The 17408-nt window shown below is 50.3% G+C and overlaps 1 protein-coding gene across 6 annotated transcripts in view; it reads left to right on the forward strand.

Annotated features, from left to right (window-relative positions):
* The first annotated feature begins 243 nt into the window (after window positions 1-243).
* The window catches only part of MICAL2 (microtubule associated monooxygenase, calponin and LIM domain containing 2), a 230276-nt gene continuing 213111 nt past the window's right edge, over window positions 244-17408 (forward strand). For 5 of the 6 annotated variants that reach the window (XM_038765412.1, XM_038765410.1, XM_038765407.1 and 2 more), the window contains exon 1: window positions 244-303. The gene's annotated coding sequence lies outside the window, so the exon portion shown is untranslated. The remainder of the gene's footprint in view (window positions 304-17408) is intronic. The other variant, XM_038765408.1, reaches the window with a different exon arrangement.

The raw sequence follows: 17408 nt of genomic DNA on the forward strand, positions 1-17408 counted from the left end.
CCCAGCAGGGGGCGTCTCCCCCAGCCGGGGGCGCGGCCGCTCAGGTGCGCCGGGCCTCGGGCGGCCCCCTCGGGCGGGGGGCGTGGCCCCGCGGCGGGGCGGGCCCGGATTGGTCGGGAGCGCGGCGGGGGGCGTGGCCATGCGGCGGGGCGGGCCCTGATTGGCCGGGGGCGGGCCGGGGGCGTGGCCGGGCGGGGATGGGGGGTGTCCCGGCCGGTCCGGGCCACCCCGGCAGGCGCAGTAGCAGCAGCAGCAGCGGCAGCGGTGGCGGAGCTATGCCACCCCAGCTTAAGCTTAGCCCAGGTGAGAGCCGCCCCCCGGACACAGGGGCATCAGGTCACCCCGCGGCCACCTCGCTGGGGAGGGCACGGGATGCCCCCCCTTCTGCCCCATCACCCATCCCTTCCCCCCTTTCTGCCCCTATTTCTCTGGCCCCAACTTCCCCCATCCTCCCTTTTCTGTCCCCACCCATCCCTTCCCCCTTTCTGCCCCTATTTCTCTTTCCCCATCCTCCCTTTTCTGTCCCCACCCATCCCTTCCCCCTTTTTTGCCCCTATTTCTCTTCCCCCAACTTTCCCTCCTCCTCCCCCATCTCCTCCCCTGTCCTTCTTCCCCAGTCTCCTCCCCCCGACAGCCCCTACCCGTTTTCCCCCACTTCCACCTTCCCCATCTTTTAGACTGGGAGCCCACTGTTGGGTAGGGACCGTCTCTATTATGTTGCCATCTTGTACTTCCTAAGCGCTTAGCACAGTGCTCTGCACACAGTAAGCGCTCAATAAATACGATTGATTGATTGATCCTCTCCTTCCCTTTTCTGTCTCTATTTCTCTGCCCCAATTTCCCCCTCCCCTTCCCTGCCCCTATTTCATTGCTTTCATTGCCCTCAATCAATCAATCAATCCTTCTTCCCCAGTCTCCTCCCCCCGACAGCCCCTACCCGTTTTCCCCCACTTCCACCTTCCCCATCTTTTAGACTGGGAGCCCGCTGTTGGGTAGGGACCGTCTCTATATGTTGCCATCTTGTACTTCCCAAGCGCTTAGTACAGTGCTCGGCACACAGTAAGCGCTCAATAAATACGATTGATTGATTGATCCTCTCCTTCCCCTTTCTGTCTCTATTTCTCTGCCCCAATTTCCCCCTCCCCTTCCCTGCCCCTATTTCATTGCTGTCATTGCCCTCTCAATCAATTAATCGTATTTATTGAGCGCTTACTGTGTGCAGAGCACTGTCCTAAGCGCTTGGGAAGTAGAAGTTGGCAACATATAGAGACAGCCCCTACCCAACAGTAGGCTCACCTTTCTGCCCCCAACTTCCTCCTTCTCTCTGCCCTGATCCTCTCCTTCCCCCTTTTTCTGTTCCTATTTCTCTGCCCCAATTCCCCCCTCCCCGCTCCTATTTCACTGCCCTCTCCCCTTCTGCCCTCACCTATCCCTTCCCCAGTTTCTGCCCCTATTTCTCTGCCCCCCAACTTCCCCCCCTTCTTGCCCTCATCCTCTCCTTCCTCTCCTTTCTGCCTCTATTTCTCTGCCCCATTTCGCTGCTCTCTTCGCCTCTGCCCTCACCCGTCCCTTCCCCCTTTTCTGCCCCTATTTCTCTGCCCCCAACTTTTCCTCCTCCTCCTGCCCTCATCCTCTCCTTCTTCCCATTTCTGCCTCTATTTCTCTGCCCCAATTTCCCCCTTCCCCTTCCCTGCTCCTATTTCTCTGCCCCCCAACTTCCTCTCCTCTTCTTGCCCTCATCCTCTCCTTCCTCCCCTTTCTGCCTCTATTTCTCTGCCCTAATTTCCCCCCTCTGCCCTCACCCATCCCTTCCCCCCTTTTCTACCCCATTTCTCTGCCCCCCAACTTCCCCTCCTCTTCTTGCCCTCATCCTCTCCTTCCTCCCCTTTCTGCCTCTATTTCTCTGCCCCAATTTCCCCCCTCCCCTTCCCTGCCCCTATTTCACTGCCTTCTCCCCTTCTGCCCTCACCCATCCCTTCCCCCTTTTCTGCCCCTATTTCTCTGCCCCCAACTTCCCCCCTGCCCTCACCCATCCCTTCCCCCTTTTCTGCCCCTATTCTTTTAGACTATGAGCCCGCTGTTGGGTAGGGAACGTCTCTATATGTTGCCAACTTGTACTTCCCAAGCGCTTACTTAGTACAGTGCTCTTCACACAGTAAGCGCTCAATAAATACGATTGAATGAATGAATTTCTCTGCCCCCCCAACTTTCCCTCCTCCTCCTGCCCTCATCCTCTCCCTCCTCCCTTTTCTGCCTCTATTTCTATGCCCCAATTTCCCCCCTCCCCTTCCCTGCCCCTATTTCACTGCCCTCTCCCCCTCTGCCCTCACCCATCCCTTCCCCCTTTTCTGCCCGTTTTTCTGCCCCCAACTTCCCCCTTCCCTCTGCCCTCATCCTCCCCTTCCCCCCTTTCTGTTCCTATTTCTCTGCCCCAATTCCCCCTCCCCACCCCTATTTCACTGCCCTCTCCCCCTCTGCCCTCACCCATCCCTTCCCCCTTTTCTGCTCCTATTTCTCTGCCCCCCAACTTCCCCTCCTCTTCCTGCCCTCATCCTCTCCTTCCTCCCTTTTCTGCGTCTCTGCCCCAATTTCCCCCCTCCCTTTCCCTGCTCCTATTTCACTGCCCTCTCCCCTTCTGCCCTCACCCATCCCTTCCCCACTTTCTGCCCCTGTTTCTCTGCCCTAATCCTCCCCTTCCCCCCTTTCCTGCCCCTATTTCTTAGCCCCAATTTCCCCCTCCTCTTCCCTTTTTTCTGCCCCTATTTCACTGCCCTCTCGCCCTCTGTCCTCACCCATACCTTCCCCCTTTCTGCCCCTATTTTTTTGCCCCCAACTGTCCTTTTCCACTGCCTTCACCCATACCTTCCCTCCTTTTCTGCCCCTGTTTCTCTGCCACAATTTCCCCCCTCCCCTTCCCCGTTTTCTGCCCCTATTTCCCTGCCCTCTCCCCCTCTGCCCTCACCCATCCCTTCCCCCTTTTCTGCCCCTATTTCACTGCCCTCTCTCCCTCTGCCCTCACCCATACCTTCCCCCCCTTTCTGCCCCTATTTCTCTGCCACAATCTGCCCTCTCCCCCCTTCTGCCCTTATTTCTCTGCCCCAATTTCCCTCCTCCATGCCCTCTCCCCCTCTGCCCTCACCCATCCCTTCCCCCCTTTATGCCCCTATTTTTCTGTCCCTCATCCTTCCCTTCCCCCCTTTTCTGTCCGTTTTTCTCTGCCCCAAACTTTCCTCTCCCCTCTCCCCATTCCTCTGCCTCCATCTCCCCTGCCCTTTCCCCTCATCCTCCTCTTCCCCCCTTTTCTGCCCTTATTTTTCTGCCCCAACTTCCTCCCGCCCTCATGCTCCCCTTCCCCCTCTTCTGTCCCCAGTTCCCTGCACCCCCTTTCCTCTCCCCTCTCCCTCCAATTTCCTCCCCTCCACTGCCCTCCCCCTCCCCTTCCCCCTTTCCTGCCCTCATTTGTCTGCCCCTCCCCTGCCCCTTCCGTCTCCTCTTTCCCCCTCCCCAGATCTCTCCCCCCCCCCCCCCCCGTCTCCCTGTCCCTTCTCCCTCTGCCCCCTCTCCCCCGTGGCCGTTTTCCCTCGGGCCGGCCGCTTCTGTCCCCGTGGTGGCGGACTTTGAACGATGTCAGATGGACACTGTCAGCCGGCCTTCAGCTGCCCCCTGCCCCCGCCAACCCTGCCAGACACGTGCGCCCCGCCGGGAGCGGGGGCCCATCGGCTGATTGATCGATCCATCGATCCATCCATCGATCAGTGGGGTCGTGGGGCAGCCCTGTTTGATGAGAAGCAGCATGGTTCAATGGAAGGAGCCCGGCCTTGGGAGTCAGAGCTCGTGGGTTCTAACCCCGGCTCCGCCAATTGTCAGCGGTGTGACTTTGGGCAAGTCACTTCACTTCCCTGGGCCTCAGTTACCTCATCTGTAAAATGTGCAATCTGCTTACTATGTGCAAAGCACTGTTCTAACCACTGGGGAGGTTACAGGGTGATCAGGTTGTCCCATGGGGGGCACACAGTCTTCATCCCCATTTTACAGGTAAGGTAACTGAGGCACAGAGAAGTGAAGTGACTTGCCCAAAGTCACACAGCTGACAACTGGCAGAGCTGGGATTTGAACCCATGACCTCTGACTCCAAAGCCCGTGCTCCCCCCCAGCGCTTAGAACAGTGCTTTGCACATTAGCGCTTAACAAATGCTGTCATTATTATTACTATCAATGCGGCCTCCTTGGGTCAGCCCTACACAGGCCTGCCTCAACGCTCCCCTCTTTAGAAGCAGGAAGTGGTGCATTGCCCAATGGCAGGGGGTGGTCCAGTCCGAGGAAGCAAGGACTTTTCCCCCCTTCCCTCTTTCTCCTTCCCTTTCTCTAATTTTGGTACTCATTAATAATAATGATGATGGTATTTAAGTGCTCAGTCCGTTGTTGGGTAGGGACTGTCTCTTCATGTTGATTTTATACTTCCCAAGCACTTAGCACAGTGCTCTGCACACAGTCAGCACTCAGTAAATACGATGGAATGAATGAATGTGCCAAGTATTGTTCTAAGCGCTTGGAGGGGGATACAAGGTCATCAGGTTGTCCTACGTGGGGCTCACAGTCTTCATCCCCATTTTACGGATGAGGGACCAGAGGCACAGAGAAGTGAAGTGACCTGCCCAAAGTCACACAGCTGACAAGTGGCAGAGCCGGGATTAGAACCCATGACCTCTGACTCCCAAACCCACTGAGCCATGCTGCTTCTCTAAACATTAAGTGCTTACTATGTGTCAGACACTGTACTAAGCGCTGGGGCAGGTACAGTAAGAATTATTATGGCATTTGTTAAGCGCCTACTATGTGCCAGGCACTGTTCTAAGTGCTGGGGTAGATACAGTAATAATAATTAGTATGTTATTTAAGGGCTTACTGTGTGCCAGGCACTGCTTGGGAACAACCTGTATATATGTTTGTACATATTTATTACTCTATTTATTTATTTTACTTGTACATATCTATTCTATTTATTTTATTTTGTTAGTATGTTTGGTTTTGTTCTCTGTCTCCCCCTTTTAGACTGTGAGCCCGCTGTTGGGTAGGGACTGTCTCTATATGTTGCCAATTTGTGCTTCCCAAGCGCTTAGTACAGTGCTCTGCACACAGTAAGTGCTCAATAAATGCGATTGATGATGATGATGATGATGATGATGATGCTAGGGTGGATACAAGAGCAGGTTGGACAGAGTCCCTGACCCATCTGGGGCTCACAGTCTCAATCCCCATTTTCCAGATGAGGGAACTGAGGCCCAGAGATGTGAAGTGACTTATCCAAGGTCACACAGCAGACAAGTGGCAGAGCTGGGATTAGAACTCATGACCTTCCGACTTCCAGGCCCAAGTTCTATCCACTACATCATGCTGCTTCTCTATGATGGTATTCATTAAGTGCTTACTATGTGATAAGCACTGTTCTAAGCTCTGCCAACTTGTAATAATAATGATGGCATTTGTTAAGCGCTTACTATGTGCAAAGCACTGTTCTAAGCGCTGAGAGGGATACAGGGTGATCAGGTTGTCCCACGTGGGGCTCCCAGTCTTAATCCCCATTTTACAGATGAGGTCACTGAGGCTCAGAGAAGTTAAGTGACTTGCCCAAGGTCACACAGCAGACATGTGGCGGAGCCGGTATTCGAACCCATGATCTCTGACTCCAAAGCCCGTGATCTTTCCACTGAGTCAAGCTTCTCTATTTCTTCTCTCTTCTTGTACTTCCCAAGCGCTTAGTACAGTGCTCTGCACACAGTAAGCGCTCAGTAAATACGATTGAATGAATGAATACAAGGTAACCCGGTTGGACAAAGGCCCTGTCCCACATGGGGCTTGCAACCTTAATCCCCAATTTACAGGTAAGGTAACTGAGGCACAGAGATGTGAAGTCCAAGGTCACACAGAAGAGTGGAGGAGTCAGAATTAGAACCCAGATCCCTCTGACTCTCAGACGCGCACTGTAACCACTAAGCCACACTGCTTCTCTTCCTTTAACCCACCTCAACTCTCCTTTCCTCATTTCTCACCCTCCCCCGGCCATTTCCTTCCACTCCATCACTGAATGGGCTCAAATAAAGACCCACTGAGGGCCGAACCTGTGCCCTGGAAGCTTTAGCCGGTTGTTTCCCCTCCCCGAGACCCACCGTCTCTATATGTTGCCAACTTGTACTTCCCAAGCACTTAGTACAGTGCTCTGCACACAGTAAGCTCTCAATAAATATGATTGAATGAATGAATGAATGCCAGGACCCATTGCTGTGGTTGGGGTTGCGGTGATGGTGTGTACTTTGCCGTTTGTCTGCTGTGTGACCTTGGGCAAGTCACTTACCTTCTCTGTGCCCCCAGAGAATGGGAATGGAGACTGTGAGACCCACGTGGGACAACCTGATTACCTTGTATCTACCCCAGCGCTTCGAACAGTGCTTGGCACATAGTAAGCGCTCAACAAACACCATTATTATTATTCTTGCCCCTTGGGGGGCTGGAAACTGAGGCAGCCAGGCCTGCTGTCGCTCAGCCCACCAGGGTACCGTTCCATTACCTTCCCCTCACCTTGGAGAAGCCAGGACACCCGCCGGCTCAGGGCTCCGAACGTCCCCTGGTTATCCTGAGCTAAATAATCAGAGCTGGAGCATTTGCGGAGAGCTTACTATAATGATGGTATTTAAGCGCTTACTATGTGCCAGGCACTGTACTAAGCGCTGGGGTGGATACAAGCAGAGTTGGATGCAGTTCCTGGCCCATGCGGGGCATACAGTCTTAATCCCCATGAGGGAACTGAGACGCAGAGAAGTGAAGTGACTTGGCCAAGGTCACACAGCGGGCAAATGGCGCTGGAACCCAGGTTCGCTGCCTCTCCGGCCTGTGCTATTTCCATTAGGCCACATTGCTTCTCAGAGGTCTTTCCAGGAGTGGAAGAAGTTGTTTGTGTATATTATTCGTTGTGGGCAGGGAATGTGTCTGTTTATTGTGGTATCATACACTCCCAAGCGCTTAGTACAGTACTCTGCACACAGTAAGAGCTCAATCAATAGGAGTGAATGAATTACTGACAGTTTCCCCCTCTGGTTTGCAAGCTCACTGTGGGCAAGGAATGTGTCTGTGATATTGCTGTGGCATACTCTCCCAAGCACTTAGTACAGTACTCTGCACACAGTAAGAGCTCAATCAATAGGAGTGAATGAATTACTGACAGTTTCTCCCTCTGGTCTGGAAGCTCACTGTGGGCAAGGAATGTGTCTGTGATATTGTTGTGGCATACTCTCCCAAGAGTTTAGTACCGGCTTGGAAGCGCTCAATAAATACGATCAATTGACTGTTAACTCGTTAAATAGTGTGTCCTAGGAAGGGAGGCTGTGGTGGGAGGCTGTCCTCCTCAGACACTGGGAGCCAGGGATTTGACCCTGAAGTCCCAGCTGGTGGCATTGCCTGACACTTCCATATGCCAGGGATTTGGGCTACTTCACCATGGCCCATAGGGAGGATGCAGGAGGAATGGGGAGAGGTGTTTGTATGTTTGTGTGTATGTGTTGTGTTTTGGGGGACGGGAGGCTGGGCACACCCCAATGCCCAACCTCCCCCTGCCTGGGCTTCAGCCTCCTGGGACCCAAGGTGGCACGGACTTGGCACTTTCCCAGGAATGTCAGTAACTGTGGTATTAGCATGTAGATGGTACTGTCGTCCTCCCTTCCTCACATACTCATTCATTCATTCAATCAGTCGTATTTATTGAGTGCTTACTGTGCGCAGAGCACTGTACTAAGCGCTTGGGAAATACAAGTTGGCAACATATAGAGATGGTCCCTACCCAACAGCGGGCTCACAGTCAATCTAGAAGCTCGTAACCTTGGCCTTGCCCTCTACCCCATCTCTCTCATTTGACCCCCATATTCCATCGGTCACCAAATCCTGTCGGTTCAACCTGCACAACATGGTTAAAAATCCATCCTTTCCTCCCCATCCAAACGGCTATCCCGTGAATCCAAGCACTTATTCTATTCCCCCTTCAATGCCCCATCGGCCTCCTCGCTGACCTCCCTGCCTCCTGTCTCTCCCCACTGCCGTCCATACTCTCACTCTGCTGCCTGGATCATTTTTCTACAAAACTGTCCCATCATCTTTCCCTCCAGTTCTCGACCTCTGTGTTTAAACAGAAACTCCCTACCATCAGCTTTAAAGCACTCAATCAGCTTGTCCCCTCCTAACTTACCTCACTGATTTCCCACTACAACCCAGCCTGCATACTTGAATCCTCTGATGCCAACCTACTCACTGTACTTAGATCTCATCTATCTCACCGCCAATCCCTCGCCCACATCCTGCCTCCTGCCTGGAACTCCCTCCTCCATATCTGAAGGACGATCACTCTCCCCACCTTCAAAGCCTTACTGAAGGCATGTCTCCTCCAAGAGGTCTTTCCCCACTAAGCCCATATTCCCTCTTCTCCCACTCCCTTCTGGATCACTCTTGCCCGTGGATTCACATCCTTTATTCAACCCGCCCACAGCACTTATGTTCATCTCCTTTATTTGTTTATATTAATGTTTGTCTCTCCCTGAAGACTGTAAGCTCTTTGTGGGCAGGGAACATTTTTACCAATTCTATTCTCTTCTACTCCCCCAAGGGCTCAGTTCAGTCCTCCGGGCACAGTCAGTCCTCAGTAAATACAATGGATTGATTAGCATTTAGTAAGTGCTTATGTGCTAAGCACTGTACTAAATTCTAGATAATCAGGTCAGAATACAGTCCCTTTCCCACGTGAGGCTCAAAGTCTGTGTGGAGAGGGAGAACAGGCACATAATCTCCATTTTTGCAAACGAGGAAATCCAAGCCCAGAGAAGTTAAGTGATTTGTCCAAGGTCACTTAAGCAGCAGGCAAGTGTCAAACCAGAATTAGAACGCAAGTCCTCTATTTTCCAGGTCACTCGGCCACCTGCTTCCTAAAGACCAGAGGGGCAGCTGGGGGCTGGGATGGCAAGATAGGGGCCCTGCCCTGCTGGTACACACTGGAGAAGGACATCTACATTAACCGAGCAAGGTCCTAGAGAAGCAGTATGGATAGAGCACCTTCCCCGGAGTCAGAAGGACCTGGGTTCTAATCCCACCTCTGCCACTTGTCTGCTGGGTGACCTTCGGCAGGTCACTTCTCTGCGCCTCAGTTCCCTCCTCTGTAAAATGTGGGTTAAGACTGTGAGCCCCATGTGGGACACGTATGCACCCAAGCGCTCAGTTCAATGCCTGGTACTTAGTAAGCGTTGAACAAATACCATAAAATAAAAAACCAGGAAAGTTCCAGGTGCTGACGTGGTGTCAGCTGTCTGGCTCTGACGTCCACCACCAGACTGTAAATACCATCCGCTGACGTGGAAAGAGGGTCACCACAGCTGCCGGGAGTGAATTACTTTTGTAGGGAAACTTACCACCTGAAGAGGCTCAGATAACAGGAGGAGAGAAAATCTAGCCCAGGCTAAAGATAGAAGTTGCTTTCTAAGATGGACCAGAGGATTTTTGTTTCTCTGCCCCCCTCCCCACACCCAACTCATGGCTCCTCTTCTGGGTGGAGAGTAGTGACAGTATAATTGTGGTATTTTCTAAGCACTTACTATGTGCCAATCATTGTATTAAGTCAGCGCGGTTTCTGTCTCATTCAATCATCTTTAGCGCTTACTTTGCACTAAGCTCTTGGGAAAGTACAATACAACCGTAAACAGTGACATTCCCTGCCCACAGTGAGCTCACACTCTAGAATGGGGGAGGCAGACATCAATATAAATAAATAAAAATAGAGATATTATAGAGATGTGGTGGGTGGGGGGAAGAGCAAAGGGAAAAAGGGTAACAGAAGGGAGTGGGAGATGAGGAAAAGTGGGGCTTAGTCTGGGAAGGCCTCTTGGAGGAGATGTGCCTTCAGTAAGGCTTTGAATCAATCAATTGTATTTATTGAGCACTTACTGTGTGCAGAGCACTGTACTAAGCGCTTGGGACGAGGGGGAGAGTCGTGTTTCAGATTTGAGGAGGGAGGGCATTCCAAAACAGAGGCAAAACGTGGGCCAGGGGTCAATGGTGAGACAGGCGGGATGGAGGTATAGTGAGGAAAGAAGGAACGAAGTGTGCGGGCTGGGTTGTAGAAGGAGAGAAAAATAATAATAATAATGATGGCATTTATTAACCGCTTACTATGTGCAAAGCACTGTTCTAAGGGCTGGGGAGGTTACAAGGTGATCAGGTTGTCCCTCGGGGGGCTCACAGTCTTCATCCCCATTTTACAGCTGAGGGAACTGAGGAACAGAGAAGTTGTGACTTGCCCAGAGTCACACAGCTGACAAGTGGCGGAGCTGGGATTCGAACCCACAACCTCTGACTCCAAAGCCCAGGCTCTTTCCACTGGGCCACGCTGCTTCTCTAAGAGAAGGGAGGTGAGGTAGGAGGGGGCCAGGTGATGGAGAGCTTTAAAGCCAATGTTGAGGAGTTTTTGTTTGATACCGAGGTGGATGGGCAACCACTTGAGATTTTTGAGAAATGGGGTGACGTAATAATGTTGGTATTTGTTAAGTACTTACTATGTGCAAAGCACTGTTCTAAGCGCTTGGGGGATACAAGGGGATCAGGTTGTCCCACGTGGGGCTCACAGTCTTAATCCCCATTTTACAGATGAGGCACAGAGAAGTTAAGTGGGTTGCCCAAGGTCACACAGCTGACAAATGGCGGAGCTGCGATTTGAACCCGTGACCTCTGACTCCCAAGCCCGGACTCTTTCCACTGAGCCACGCTGCTTCTCTGTCCTGAACGTTTTTGTAAAAAGATGATCCGGGCAGTGGAGCGAAGTACGGGCTGGACTGGGGAGAGACAGGAGGTTGGGAGGTCAGCAGGGAGACTGATATGGTAACCTAGGTGGGATAGGATGAGTGATTGTATTAATGTGTCTCACACGGGGCTCCCAGTCTGAGAAGGAGGGAGAACAGATATATCCCCATTTTACAGATGAGGAAACTGAGGCCCAGAGGAGACTGATATGGTAACCTAGGTGGGATAGGATGAATGATTGTATTAACGTCTCTCACACGGGGCTCCCAGTCTAAGAAGGAGGGAGAACAGATATTATATCCCCATTTTACAGATGAGGAAACTGAGGCCCAGATAAGTTGAATGACTTGCCCAAGGTCACACAGAGCTCCTTGTGGGCAGAGATGGTGTGTACCAGCTCTAATGGTACTGAACTTTCCCAAGTGATGTTGATGATAATGGCATTTATTAAGCGCTCACTATGTGCAAAGCACTGTTCTAAGCGCTGGGGAGGTTACAAGGTGATCAGGTTGTCCCACGGGGGGCTCACAATCTTAATCCCCATTTTACAGATGAGGTAACTGAGGCCCGGAGAAGTTAAGTGACTTGCCCAAAGTCACACAGCTGACAATTGGCGGAGCTGGGATTTGAACCCGTGACCTCTGACTCCAAAGCCCGGGCTCTTTCCACTGAACCACACTGCCAAGTGCATATTACACGGCTCTGCACACAGTAGGAAGAGTTCAGTACATTTGATTGATTGAAGCGGCAGAGTTGGGATTAGAACCCACGTCCCCTGACTCAGTTACCTCATCGGCAAAATGGGGATTAAGATTGTGGGCCCCTCTAGACTGTAAACTCGCTGTGGCCAGAGAATGTTTCATATTGTTATATTGAACTCTCCCAAGTGCTTAGTACAGTGTACTGCACACAGTAAGCGCTCAATAAGTACGATTAGAGAAGAGAAGCAGCGTGGCTCAGCGGAAAGAGCATGGGCTTTGGAGTCAGAGGTCATGGGTTCAAATCCCGGCTCCGCCAATTGTCAGCTGTGTGACTTTGGGCAAATCACTTAACTTCTCTGTGCCTCAGTTCCCTCATCTGTAAAATGGGGATTAAGGCTGTGAGCGCCCCCGTGGGAAAACCTGATCACCTTGTAACCTCTCCAGCGCTTAGAACAGTGCTTTGTACATAGTAAGTGCTTAATAAATGCTATCATTATTATTATTATTGTTCATTCATTCATTCAATCATATTTATTGAGCGCTTACTGTGTGCAGAGCACTGTACTAAACACTTGGGAAGTACAAGTTGGCAACAAATAGATGGTCCCTACCCAACAGTGGGCTCACAGTCTAGAAGACTTTATTGTTACGATTGATTATGCTCACTGTGGGCAGGGAATTTGTCTACCAACTCTGTTTCATAGTACTCTCCCAAGCGCTTAATACAGTCCCTGCCATCTCCCCCTGTGCCCTCACCCATCCCTTCCCCCTTTTCTGCCCCTATTTCTCTGCCCCCAACTTCTCCTCTGCCCTCACCCATCCCTTCCCCCTTTTCTGCCCCCATTCTTCTAGACTGTGAGCCCGCTGTTGGGTAGGGGCCGTCTCTATATGTCGCCAACTTGTACTTCCCAAGCGCTTAGTACAGTGCTCTGCACACAGTAAGCGCTCAATAAATACGATGAATGAATGAATGAATGAATAAGCACTCAATAATTACCACTGATTGATAGATCAGCTACCAGACCCATCTTCTGGACCTCACTGCTTCTTAGATTAAACTTTTAATAATAATAGCGATGGTATTTGTTAAGCGCTTACTATGTGCCAAACACTGTTCTAAGTGATGGGGATCCTGGCCTGCTTTCCGCGTGGCCACTTTTGGCTATGTCTTCAAAAAAAAATCCTGAAATCCTTGATTTGCTTATGCTTCCCAGCTGGTTCGCGACAGTGACCGGCGATGGCTCTTCCGATGACTCAGAAACACAGTCTGTACGCAGGGCGGAGCGGGCGTCTATTTGAAAGAACAAGTCCCCTGTCCACGTGCTTCACGAGAAGCAGCGGGGCCGAGTGGGACCTGGGTTCTAATCCCGGCTCTGCCTGCTGTGTGAGACCTTGGGCAAGCGATACACTTCTCTGGGCCTCAGTGACCTCATTTGTAAAATTGGGATTAAGGTGGTGAGCCCCACGTAGGACGTGGATTATGTCCAACTGGGTTAGTTTGTTGTATCCACCCCTGTACTTAGACCAGTGCTTGCCACATAATATGTACTTAAAAAATACCATTTAATAATAATAATACTGGCAGATGCATTTCCAGCCTCGTATCTGATGCACTAGGAGCGAGCTCTTTCTGTTATTGAACTGTTATAATTAGGCCAGGTGTTTTGATCCATGTTTGTGCCCCAGCTGTGACTTGGGCTGAATCTGAGATTCACTAATTAATGGCATTTACCAAGCACCTGCTGTGTGCAGAACGTTCTCTTGATTATTATTATTATTATTATTATTAATATTATTATTGAGCACTTTAGAAAGTACAAGAGAATTAGTGGCAGGTTTTAAATAATGATGGCATCTATTAAGCACTTACTATGTACAAAGCACTGTTCTAAGCGGTGGGGAGGTTACAAGGTGATTTGGTTGTCCCACGGGTGGCTCACAATTTTAATCCCCATTTTTACAGATGAGGGAACTGAGGCACAGAGAAGTGAAGTGACTTGCCCAAAGCCACAGAGCTGACAATTGTCAGAGCCGGGTTTCGAACCCATGAACTCTGACTCCAAAGCCCGTGGTCTTTCCACTGAGCCACGCCGCTTCCCCAATCTAGCAGGGGAGGCTAATGCTAAAATAAATTGGAGGTAGGGGAAAGAAACACATGCTTATACTCTATTGATGTTGGCTTCAAGAGGTTGTGGAGTCTGAGTATCCAGGATTTTAGGAAATAAAATTATAATGATAATAATTGTGGTATTGATTAAGCACTTACTGTGTGCCAGGCTGTACTAAGCTCAGGGGGGAATACAAACAAATCAGGTTAGACACAGTCCCTGTCCCATGTGGGGCTCACAATCTCAATCCCCATTTTATTGATGAGGTCACCGAGTCCCAGAGAAGTGAAGTGATTTGCCCAAGGTCACACAGCCGACAGGCGGAGGAGCTGGGATTAGAACACATGACCTTCTTATTCTCAGGCCTGTGTTCTATCCACTAGGCCTTAAGGTGCCAACTACACAGTAAGCGCTCAATACATAATAATAATAATGGTGGCATTAAGCGCTTACTATGTGCAAAGCACTGTTCTAAGCACTGAAGAGGTTGCAAGGTGATCAGTTGTCTCATGGGGGGCTCACAGTCTTAATCCATACCACCAATTGACTGAATCTGGGGGTTGGAAGAGGGGAAAGGTCAAGGGTAATGTCAAGGTTATGAGCATGGCTGGTGGTGTTATCTGTAGTGATGGGAAAGTCAATGGGAGGGGAGATAAGAGTTCATTTTTGGGATAATGTCAAGGTTACAAGCCTGGATGGTGGTGTTATCTGTAGTGATGGGAAAGTCAATGGGATGGGAGATAAGGGTTCATTTTTGGGATAATGTCAAGGTTACAAGCATGGATGGTGGTGTTATCTGTAGTGATGGGAAAGTCAATGGGAGGGGAGATAAGAGTTCATTTTTGGATATGTTGAGCTTGAGGGGCCTCAGGACATTTGCGGAAAGGTGTCCTGAGGGAGGGAGGGTGGCTGTGATGGGTTGAGGGGGCGTTCACTCCTGTCTGAGGAGACATCTGGGAGCCACACAGGTCGGCCAGACCCCTGGCCAATTCTAGAAAAGGAAACATTGCAAAACTCGAAAATCCTTTGTTCTTCCCGTACTTAGAAAGTCACCCTTTGGCTGCGCTAAGACTCTACGTTGCGGGCAGGGAATATGCCTATTGTATTGTACCCTCCCGAGTACCAAAGTACTTGTACAATTAGTACTAATGTGCAGAGGCACATAGAAAGTGCTCAATAAATTTGATTTATGTCCAAAGGCCAGGAAGAACAGGGCAGTGAGTTAAAGCTAGGGATTACGGGCAGGGAACGGTATCTGTTAATTCTGCTGTATTGCACTCCCCTAAACTCTCTGCACATAGTAAGCGTTCAATAAATCAATTGATTGATTAAACCCAGCACTGTGAGCAGCCAGGTCCCTTTCATTTGGAAAACTGACCTACTCCTCTTTTGCTCAGAGATAGCAATTGGGAATTCCTCCCCCACCCCCGGCCCCCCCTCTGCTCCCACACACCGTTCTCCTTCTAAAAATAATAGTAATGATGGCATCTATTAAGTGCTTACTATGTGCAAAGCACCGTTCTAAATGCTGGGGAGGTTACCAGGAGATCAGGTTGTCCCACAGGGGGCTCACAGTCTTAATCCCCATTTTACAGATGTGGGAACTGAGGCACAGAGAAGTTAAGTGACTTGCCCAAAGTCACACAGCTGACAAGTGGCAGAGCTGGGATTCGAACCCATGAACCCTGACTCATTCATTCATTCATTTAATCGTATTTATTGAGCACTTACTGTGTGCAGAGCACTGTACTAAGCGCTTGGGAAGTACAAGTTGGCAACATATAGAGACGGTCCCTACCCAACAGTGGGCTCAGAGTCTAGAAGCAAAGCCCGGGCTCTTTCCACTGAGTCACACTGCTTCTCCTTATTGTGGTGTTCCTTAAGCACTTACTATATGTCAAGCACTGTAATAAGCAGTGGGGTAGATACAAGTTAATCAGGTCAGACACAGTCCCTGTCCCATATGAGGCTCGCATTCTAAGTAGGAGGGTGGAGGATTTAATCCCTATTTACAAATGAGGAAAATGAGGCCCAGGGAAGTTAAGTGACTTGGCCAAGGTCTCAGAGCAGGCAACTAGCCGAACCAGCGTTAACACCCAGGTTTTTGTTTTAGGGATTTTCATTCATTCATTCAATCCTATTTATTGAGCGCTTACTGTGTGCAGAGCATTCATTCATTCAGTCGTATTTATTGAGTGCTTACTGTGTTCAGAGCACTGTACTAAGCGCTTGGGAAGTACAAGTTGGCAACATGTAGAGATGGTCCCTACCCAACAACGGGCTCACAGTCTAGAGCACTGTACTAAGCACGTGGGAAGTAAAGTCAGCAATATATAGAGACAGTCCCTACTCAAAACGGGCTCACATCATCATCAATCGTATTTATTGAGCGCTTACTGTGTGCAGAGCACTGTACTAAGCACTTAGTCTAGAAGGGGGAGACAGACAACAAAACAAAACATGTAGACAGGTGTGCCCGGCACTGTACTAAGCACTGGGGTAGATACAAGCTTATCAGGTTAGGCGGAGTCCATGTCACACATGGGGCTCACAGTCTTCATGGCCATTTTACAGATGAGGGAACTGAGGCCCAGAGAAGTAAAGTGACTTCCCCAAGGTCACACAGCAGACAAGTGGCGGAGCTGGGATTAGAACCCAGGTCCTCTGACTTCCAAGCCCAGGCTCTAGCCATTAGAACATGTTGCCCCAGCGTGGCTTAGTGGAGAGAGCATGGGCTTGGGAATCAGAGATCGTGGGTTCTAATCCCGGCTCCACCACTTGTCTGCTGTGTGACCTCGGGCAAGTCACTTAACTTCTCTGGGCCTCGGTTCCCTCATCTGTAAAATGGCCATGAAGGCTGTGAGCCCCACGTGGGACAACCTGATTACCTTATATCTATCCCAGCGCTTAGAACTGTGCTTGGCACATAGTAAGCGCTTAACAAATGCCATCATTATAGCCCCCGCTTTTCCTCTTCGCCTCCTCCTCCCCATTGCCCCCCTCCCTCTCTCTGCCATACCCCCTTCCCCTCCCCACAGCACTTGTATATATTTATACATATTTATTACTCTATTTTATTTGTACATATTTATTACCCTATTTTATTAATATGTATATAGCTATAATTGTATTTATTCTGACGGTATTGATACCTGTCTACTTGTTTTGCCTTGTTGTCTGTCTCCCCCTTCTAGACCGTGAGCCCGTTGTTGGGTAGGGACCGTCTATATGTTGCCGACTTGTACTTCCCAAGCACTTAGTCCAGTGCTCTGCACACAGTAAACGCTCAATAAATACCATTGAATGAGTGAATGGATGAACATGGAAACACTGCTTCTTCCTGCTCTGCACTTGGCAGAGCAGACCCTATTTTCACTTCCCCTTCCTTTCAGTTTTTTTTTATGGTATTCGTTAGGCGCTTACTATGGGCCAGCCACTAAGCTAAGCCCGAGGGTAGATACAAGCTAATCCGATTGGACGCAGTCCTTGTCCCACATGGGGATGACAGCCTCAGTCCCCATTTTACAGACGAGGGAACTGAGGCCCAGAGAAGTGACTTGCGGAATTAGAACCCAGGTCCTTCTGACTCTCCGGCTTGTGCTCCTTTCACTAGGTCTCTCTCGCCAATTGCCAGCTGTGTGACTTTGGGCAAGTCACTTCACTTCTCTGCGCCTCAGTTCCCTCATCTGTAAAATGGGGATTAAGACTGTGAGCCCCCCGTGGGACAACCTGATCACCTTGTAACCTCCCCAGCGCTTAGAACAGTGCTTTG

Source organism: Tachyglossus aculeatus, chromosome 22, assembly GCF_015852505.1.
Source record: "Tachyglossus aculeatus isolate mTacAcu1 chromosome 22, mTacAcu1.pri, whole genome shotgun sequence".
NCBI classification, from domain to species: Eukaryota; Metazoa; Chordata; class Mammalia; order Monotremata; family Tachyglossidae; genus Tachyglossus; species Tachyglossus aculeatus.